This window comes from Balaenoptera physalus, assembly GCF_965194825.1.
Source record: "Balaenoptera physalus genome assembly, chromosome: 7".
NCBI lineage: Eukaryota > Metazoa > Chordata > Mammalia > Artiodactyla > Balaenopteridae > Balaenoptera > Balaenoptera physalus.
The window spans coordinates 100642690-100652563 of NC_138886.1; positions in this window are offsets into that span (position 1 = coordinate 100642690).

Sequence of the window (9874 nt, forward strand, 5' to 3'; positions counted from 1 at the left end):
AGATATCCGCCCCCAAAGCACCATATACAAAACAAGTGAACAAAGAAAAACAGATAAATTAGACTACTTCAAAATTAAAACTTTTTGTGCTGGCCATTATACTATCAGTAAAGTCAAAAGATAAGCCATTGAAAAGGAGAAAATATGTGCAAATCATATGTTTGCTAAGAGACATACCAGGAACATGTAAAGAATTCTCACAACTAAACAATAAAAAGACAAATAACTCACTTTAAAAATGAGCAAAGGATCTTAATGGACAGTGAGAAAGTATAGAAATGGTCAAAAAAAGCACATGAAAAGATATTCAGCATTTTTAGTCATCAGGGAAATATAATTCAAAACCTCAGTGAGATGTTACCTCATATCCACTAGGATGGCTATAACACAAAAGGTTGCTATAAAAAATGGCTGTAATACAAATGTTGTGGTGATGGTTTCACATCTATGTGAATATACTAAAATCCACTGAATTGTATATTTAAATGGGTGAATTTTATGGTATGTAAATTATATCTCAATGAAGCTGTCAGACTACATAGCAGAGAACATGCTTTGGTTTTAAATTAAATTTGCCCTTAAAGGAAAATAAAAAAAGAATACATCTTTTATTAATGTATAAGGCTGGTTAAAGAAGGGAATGATTTAATGAGAAGCACCTGTGTGAGGAGAATAAGTGGGAATTTTTGGAAACTGGACATTGGAAATCAGCTAATTTACTTTTATGTAGTGTGGATTATTTGAGTTTGAAATATGCATTTGTATAAACTGATCTCTTAGATTCATTTAAATTCATTTATACAAGAGAATTTACATATTCAAAAAGGCAGGAGGAAAACGAAGGAAATGCTGGAATAATTTACAGTAACTTGGCATTGGTGTAAGACTTTGAGAAGCCAAGGCATGGGAGGGAGTCACAATCACCTAAGGAAAACATGGAAAAAATAGAATGGGCAACTACTAGAAGGGAGTAATTTTGGAATGTGGATTCTTGTCTATAGAGGTAGGTGGGGTGGGCATTGTGTATATGAGAACCAGTTAATCTCTGCATAACAGAGGTATCTACTATTAGGGATTGTTTTATGTCTATAATAAAATGTTAGATTACCATTTTCAGGTCAAAATAACTTTGTGCTGTTTTCAATTTTTTAATTTTTGTACTTACTTGACATTAAACTGACACAGGTCACAAAATCCAAGGTAATAATCGTGTAAGCAAGATGCTTTCTTCCATAGGTATACGTATGATAGTGGGATAAATCAGGTTACAGCCAGAGCTGACACAAGTAAACCAGAGTGATTAAGAGCCCTAAGGGGAATTGTTTTAATTTATCAGCCTTGCTTGTTATTATCCTTCTAAAATAGAAAGAAGAACTCTAAAATCCTTCTAATGTTTTTCTTCATTAACAGAGGTGCATGGGCTTTATGTGGTCCATAGATATGATTTTTGTTTTTGTTACGTTTTCCAACAGATGTCTTCATGTTTGAATTTACTGTCAACATCTATATTTCCAGCCACAGTAAAAGTGAATGAGAAACCTCATTGAGGTCTAAAATTTTTTGGAACTTTTAAATTTTTACATAATTTCAAACAAAGAAAAGTCATAGAAAATTCCTCTAAACATTTTACCAGATTCATCAAGTTTTTCATTTTTTATTTGACTTTTGATTCTCCTGAATCTTGTAAGAATATGTTGTAAATGCCATGTCCTTTTACCCCTACATATTTTTTGTGCTTTTCCAAAGAACAAGAGCATTCTTCTCAAAAACAATTGTACACTTACAAAAATTAGGAATCAGGAAATTTAACCTTGATATACTACTATGATCTAATGCAAAGTCCACACCCAACTACTATTTTTCCTGATAGTGTCTTTTCCCTTCATTCAGGATTACTTGTTACTTTTTGTTGTCATGTATCAAAGATGTATTTTTTTAATCTAGAACAGTCCCTCAATTTTTGGCTTTCAAGACATTTTCACTTTTGATGAATACTGGCCAGTTAATCTGTAGAATGTCCTTTGGTTTTAGTTAGTCTGATGTTTCATTATAATTATATTCAGATTATCTGTTTTGGGCAGGAATACCAGAGAAGGTGACATGGAGCAGGACCCTATGGTCCTTGTCCCCCATGTCCTCTGCCTGTCTTTTGTCTGTGGAAAAACCTTAGCCAGAGAATAATTTTAATCAGAGAAGTGAGAACATACAGAGACAAAGGAAAACAGTCAAAGGAAACCAAATAATAATAGCTTAGTCATTAAGCACAGTCAAGGACATTTAGTTCCTTCTCAAGGGCTATTGATAATATTCTGAGCCATATCCTGTGAGCTATCTTATGGATACTGAAACCCCCACCAGGTAGAAGTTAACTACAAGATGACCAGACTGTAGCCATGCCATAAGCTGCCACAATTCTGAGAATTGGACTCAAAGAAATGGAAATAAATGGACCCTGAAACTGGACATTCACTGTACCTGAAGTAATCAAGATGATGCTGGTCAGACCACCGATAACCAATTTCAAGATGACTATCAGAGATGACTGTGCTGCTTCTGCATGTGGCCCCCTCCCTCTGTCTACAAAAGCTCTTGCCTCCTGATTGTTGGGGGGGAGTTGGCCTTTGGACAGGAGTCCTCCCTCCCCCACCCCCAGTTGCTGGCATCCTAAATAAAGCAAACTTTCCTTTCCACCAACCTTGCCTCTTTACTGTCTTTTGAGCAGTGAGCAGCCAGACCCCACTTTCAGTTACAAAGCTATGTTATGTTCTTGGTGCAAGAATGTGAGAGGTCCCAATGGATGAGGGAACCAAACCTCCTGGATAAATGTCAGTGAAGCCCCATGAACAATGATAGCAAGAAGTGCCCTGAGGGGTGAGGGGGTGGAAGGGGCGGGGAATAGTGAAAGTCTGTCTATGCAGAAGTAGAGTCAGGCTGCACCCCTCCATGACCCTGACTCTCCCACTCCAGAGAGTTACTTGAAGACCAGCAATAACCCATAGGAATTGCAACTAAAATTATCCAAAAAACTTCTGGTGTGAATATTGCCACCTGAAGCAAAGTCTTCCTTTTTCTGGCATGTGGGAGCTACACTCCACACCAACTAAAAGTCAACATTCTGATTCTGACAGACCTACTCAGATGGAAGGCACACTAGTAGAAATCAACTTAATCCTCCATTCTTAAATATAAGCAGATAAAAAATTAGAGAGTATCCAATACAGAGAGAAAATAAGTAGCATAGAAAGAAAAAGACCAAAATAAACACAAAATAGACCTTGAAGAAATAAGAATGCAGTTAACACAAGAGAGTAAACGTATGTAAGAGAAAATATTCCATCTGCAAAACATAAATAGACTATTAAGAAAAATGAAAATGAGATAAAAATCTAGGATATAAAGCATAAATCTAGGATAAAGATATACAATAGCCACAAAAAGGAAAAAAGAAAAGGAGAAAAGAAAAAAATTTGAAATTACAAGTGACTCGAAGGATCAATGAGAAGTTCCACTCTTACCTGATAGGAGTTTCAGAAACTGAGAATGATAAAACAATGCTAGTGATGGTGGGGTGAGTGGATATTGGTTGGGAAATTACCAGAAAATAATAAGAAAAATACTTCCCAGTACTAAAAAGAGATTTTTTTTCTTCAGATTGAAAAGAGCTACTAAGCTACTGAAACCAATCAGGACCCTGTGGGGCTCCTGGGCACAGAAGTCTTTCTGTGTCCCCCATTTCTTCTTTGTAGGAAATAGGCTTCAGCCTCCATGACCTTCCCTGAGTTTCAAAGGGCAGGTTCAAACAACTGCTAATCAGGGAAGGGAGGGGTTGCAGAGAAAAAGGGGGAGCAGCCAAGAAACAATAGTGCAGCCTTGGGGCAGGGTTCTGGTTCCTCCTCAAGGAATATACATAATAATATCACTGAGCTCTTCTGCAGAACTAAAACTCCCCAAAAATGGAAGATGTTAACTACTTGATGAAGCATTCTTCATTCCAGAGGGAAGGGCCCAGTTTGATAACCTTGAGAACCACAGAAGCTCATCAGGAGACCACCTGAGGCCAGATTAAAGGAATGCAGGCCATGCACACACCCTGATCCTTATCAGCAACCCTGCCCCTTGAACAACTGCTATGAAACTCCTCACCAAATCCCCCCAGGTTGGAACACACAGTTTTGAGGGCATTAACCCACTGTGTCCCCCTTTGCCTGGCAAAGCAATAAAGCTGTTCTTTTCTACTTCACCCAAAACTCTGTCTCTGAGATTCGATTCAGCAGTGGTGCACAGAGGCTAAGTTTTCGACATCATTACTAAGTAGCTTACAATTCCAGAAAGGGAGAGGAAAATGAAAGATTGTACTGAGAAGGCGAGACTACTAGGGGAAGGAAGTCAGGTTTCTGTTGGCCATCTGAATACTCAGAACTATACCACAGCAAAAAATTAATTATTATTACATAAATTTATAACGTGTAATTTGGCAATGTTCCTGCCAACTTTTCAAACTCAGCTGCTACTTCTAGGGATGCCCAATGCTCCATAGGAACTTTGCTTTGAGATGCTTCAAGAAAGTGTAATTTATTGTTCCATGGGAAGATTGGAGAAATAGAACTTAATGGGATACTCCTAGCCGTGCCAGAACTCCTATTATATATATTCTGAATTATTATTTTTTTTCTTCCAAATCAAATATTTTCAGCTATCTTTGGAATTGTGATAAAGTTCTATGGCAGGGAAGACCTGAAAGAGATGAAAATTACATTCAAACTGAGAGAGAAAAAGCCCTTTATAATTTTCAAGGAGATTGATTTTGAACTTAAAAGTCTTACACAAACTAAGTGTCCCATAGATGCGAATTCAAAGTAATGCCAACTTTGTCTGCAAAAAACTTACATCCCGTTCTTCTTTTCTGAAGAGGCAAATAGAGAATACGCTCAATTTATAAGAGGAGGTAAATGAGTATGAGGAAAACTTGAAGCCCAGGAATCAGGGAGATTAATCTAGAAGTGCAGAGAAAATTGCTCTGCAGTAAGAGTTGTGCAGTGAGCTGAGACAGCACTTAAGGCAAGTTGGTGAAGAAAATATGAGAGATGAGGTCCAGTTTCTGCCTAGAGCAGAAACTGCTCTAGGCAGAAACTGGACCACATGCAATAGAAGATGTGATTAAGAAAGATGGGATTAAGTTTTATGTATATAGTAAGCAAATTTATTCCTAGTCAAAAAGAAAGAGAGGCAATCAGAAAGTTCAGGGAACACAAAAGCTATACCAGAAATCATGGGACCATTTGTGAAGCAAATTTAAATGCACCATAATTTTAAGCTATTGATGGGGCTTAAGGAAATTTTACCTTGATCCTAGGAAAACTCTCCTTCAAGTGACATATAGGTTATACCTTTGTTTCCATAAGGGAAGAAATGTAGTATTTGGGGTACAGTGATTGATATTTCTAGAGTTTTTAACTCATAGAACCAATCTATTGACAAAATGGAAAAATACTATTTGTCATTTGGAATATAGTATAAATATTAACAGTTTTCACAGTAGTCTTGACAGTTAAATTGTTAACAATAGTCATGGCAATTTAATATTAAGGATATAATAGAATTTAGGAAGTTAAAGATTTAGGGAAGTATAGTCATTTTAGAGAGTCTGGAACTTAAGGGAATACCAAAAGTTGATGGAACAAGAAAATTATTTTAAAATATTATTTATTGTTAAAGCAACTAACATAGAACTATAAATAATACAAATAGTTAATAAAACAAATTGTTCATAATAATACAAATAGATAAATGAGTTTGGGAAATGGGAATGGAGAGTAAGATGATTGTGCTAATTTTTTCCTTTCATTAGAATGTCCAATTATATTGTATAAAGTTGTTAAATTGTGAAGTAGAAAAATATATAATATTTTCTTTAAGTCATAGGAAAGTATAAATTGGAAATTTAAAATCTTCTATATTAGATGATTTTTCTATACATTTCTGTGAAAAATAAAATCAGAGGCTGGAATGAACATAATAGAGTTCTGTTTAGGATATGGGTAAATAGAACTCATGAGCCCTGTTTGAAAGACTTTAAGACTCCATATTATCTAGTGATATTTTTTATAAATTATTGATACATTTAGATAGTTATTCACATTCTATGATAAAATATAGGATATGTTACCTGAAAACAACAAATAATAATGTCAGTTGTCAGTAGAGATTTATGTAACAAGTGAGGAAATCTTGACAATAAAGTATAGAAGACTTGAAGGATTAATTTTATACTTATAAAATTAATTAAATTAATTAAATTAATACATTAAATTTATTAAATTTATATTTTATATTTTCCCTTTAAGACTTAGTGTTGAACCTTTACAATTGCCTTTAGCATTATATTTAGAAAGATTTATGTTAGATGTTTATAACTACCCACATTTTTTTGCTTTTCATTATAGGATATATAGAATTTTATATAAATGTTTATAAATATGTGTGGCTTATCTTCATCCATCATAAATTGCTGCTTCTCCTGCATAAATAAACAAGTAGCTATTCCTGGGTTAAGTCTACAATGTCATCATTTTAATACACAATTTTATTAATCATAGAGAAGATTTAAAACAGACAGCAAGACTTACATTTTTAGGAAATAACTTCCTTACATTCCCTGACTTTCAAAAACTGCATCATGTCAGGCTGTGAATATACATTACTTCTTCAAATTAATCCTGGAAAGATTTCTCAGCTTTGAACACATGGAAGGCACCTTATCTTCCTTTACATTTCAGCAGATGGCTGCAGGCTTTCTTAAAAATATCCTTCAGTCTTTTGATTTGAGTTGCTCATGGATCTGTCACTTTGTCATGGTGGTTGCTCTATCATTTTGCTTTTTATAAAAGTAGGAAATGAGACTGCAAACTGGTGATGGATGAAATTTAAAAGGATGAAACGGTTGATTGGTTTGAAGTTGTTCAGAAAAGGTCTGAGAAGCTCCCTTCAAGTTGAAGGCCTCTTGATTTCCAGTCCCATGAAATCATAAAATATGTTGGAAACAAATGGAGATAATTTGATGGGGAAACCCTGACAACCTTGTGGTGGGCTTGACATTTAACACTTTGCCAGCACAAGACAGGAATCACGTATGAATGTGGAACATGCAGCTTAAAACAGTGAATTCAGTCAAATTTTTAGTTTTTGATAGTAACTCAAAAGTTTGATGATTTTTCTTCAATGATTAAGCTGATTGTTTTTGTATATTTAAAAATGCTTCTATTTGAGAAAATAAGTAATAAAGGATATCTGAAATCTCCTAATATTAAATGCAAAGTTTAGGTGTAAGTCTAGTTTAGCACTTATTTAACCCCAAGAAGTTTATGTATCAATGTTTTAATCAGTTCTTACTTCCTATATTTAAGCAAAGCTTTATTATGAATACTCAACTGCTTTTAGACTTTTTGTGATGGCTTTTAAAATCAATTTAGGCCAACAAGCATAGAAACATACGATGTCATAGCTGTGGTGGAGTATGTAATTGATGGGCCCTTTTCTGAGACTTCAGCTTGACAGAGGGTGACAGTTTAGCTCTGTTGAAAAAACAAAATGTCAAATACGAGAATTTGCAAACTGAACCACTTTCCTAAGGCACAAGGAAGGATGCAACTATAAGGATCTAACAGAGCAGCCAAAGTATGGGAGGAATTGCACATATTAGCAATCCATTATGTAAAAAATTCACGGAAGGAAAATATTATTCATCAGGTATAGAAAAAAATTTTAACTGCAATAATATAGAGTTTTTCAAACTGAACTTTCTTTGTCTACATGACTAGGGTGATATAAAAAAAGTTGACAGTGATTGTCAAGTTAGCCCAATAGTCATTAAGACATCAACCAACTAAACAGGGTAACTCTTTTTATCACATTATTCATGGTTCTTAATACATGCCATCATAGTTATAGAAATTCTCTTATATTTATTTTATATTTATATATTTTATTATATGTTAATACTGTGTGAGTGATTTAGTATAAATTTATCTTTCATGTTGAAACACACACAAACAAGGAATAAAAAAATCTACTGGGATTGCATTATTTGTTAATTAAAATATTTAATTTAGTTAATGAATTAATTTAGTTAATAAAAATAAAATCAGGATCTCCTCCATATGGTGGGACTTCAAACACAAAATTTGATTCTCCTGATTTGTTTTCCAGGAACTACCCAAACATAAATAAAAGTATTTTCAAATTTATTTTGTTCATCTTTCCTTTTCCCTCTCTTTTCTTCCTCCTTTCTCCCTCACTCTTTCTGCTTTTCTTTTTTTCCTAACATGCATATTTATTTAAGGTTTCTATGTGCTGGGCTGTTATAGGTACTTGGGATACATTGTGAACAAAAGTCCTTGTATAAGTCATATTCCAGTAACACAAAATCTTTCCTATCAGGAGAGTTCCCCTTCCAGATGGTGGTGTGAGGGGCTCCCCAGACCTGCTTCCTGTGAAATAAAAAAACTACTGTTTACTGTTAAATCACAACCATTTAAAGTTTCAGGAAGTTGTCCTACAGGCATACAGCAAATGAAGAGCCATTTATTGAGGAAAATCTATTCAATCTCAATAAGACCAATGGAAACTGAGTGAGGCCCTGTGGGGCTCCTGGTCACGGAGGCCCTTTTGTCCCCCATTTCTTGTAGGCAAGACTCCAGCCTCCATGACCTTCCCTGAGTTCCAAAGGGCAGATTCAAACAGTTGCTAATCAAGAGAGGAGCAGCCAAGAAACCATCTGAGGCCAGATTAAAGGGACCAGAGAAGCTCATCAAGATTAGGAGACTACCTGAGATGAGATTAAGAGACTGCAAACCCTGCTCACCTCCTAATCTTCTCAGAGACCCCATCTTTGAACCATTGTTGTAAAACCCCTCATCAAATCCTCCCTGGTTGGGACACATAGTTTTCAAGGGCAGGAGCCCACTGTGTCCCCCTTTGCCTAGCAAAGTAATAAAGCTATCCTTTTCTACTTCACCTAAACCTCTGTCTCTGAGATTTGATTCAGCACCGGTATACAGAGAGGCCGAGCTTTCAGTAACACAGTGAGAGTCTGTGTTTTTTAAGCCATAATGCACTGCCTTCATTTCTCACCTTCCCATATGCATGGGTTCATGTGCGTGGCCAACAAGTTGGGTCTTTCTCTCCCCTCAGTTCCCAGTCAAGGAATATGGAATCCAACCAGGAGGGGCAAGTTACAAGTATTTTTCATTATTTCCACCTCTGAGTTGCAGAGGCTAAATTTCTGACAAGTGTGACTGAGAAGTTGGGGCCCCCCTTCCTCCACCCAGCCCCTACGCATAGAGCTGTCTGTCCCAGGCATGTTAGACTGAGAATACGGTGTCTCAATCACCTTTGTCCCAGGTGCACATATGCACATATGGCTGAGCTTCCATGCTTGGAGAAGCAGAGGAAAGATATACAAAGAAACAGAAACGTGTGATTGCTACACAGGAAACAATGCAGCCGACAGAAACTAACTGTGAGAAGGCCAAGGTACTGGATTTAGAAGAAAAACCCTTCAAAGCAGTCATTATAAATGTGATCAAAGAATTAGAGAAGCTCATGCATAAAGAAGTAAAGGAATATATAATGACAATGTCTCATCATACAAAGAATATCAATAGAGAGTTAGAAATTACAGAAGAGACCAAATGGAAATTCCAGAGATCCAATAAACAAAGTAAAAACTTTATTAGAGGGGCTGAAAAGTAGCTTTGAACTGACAGAAGAAAGAATGAGTAAACTTGAAGATAGATCAATAGAGATTACGGAATCTGAAAAACAGACAGAAAAAAGAATGAAGAAGAATGAGCAGAGCCTCATAGAAATATGAGAC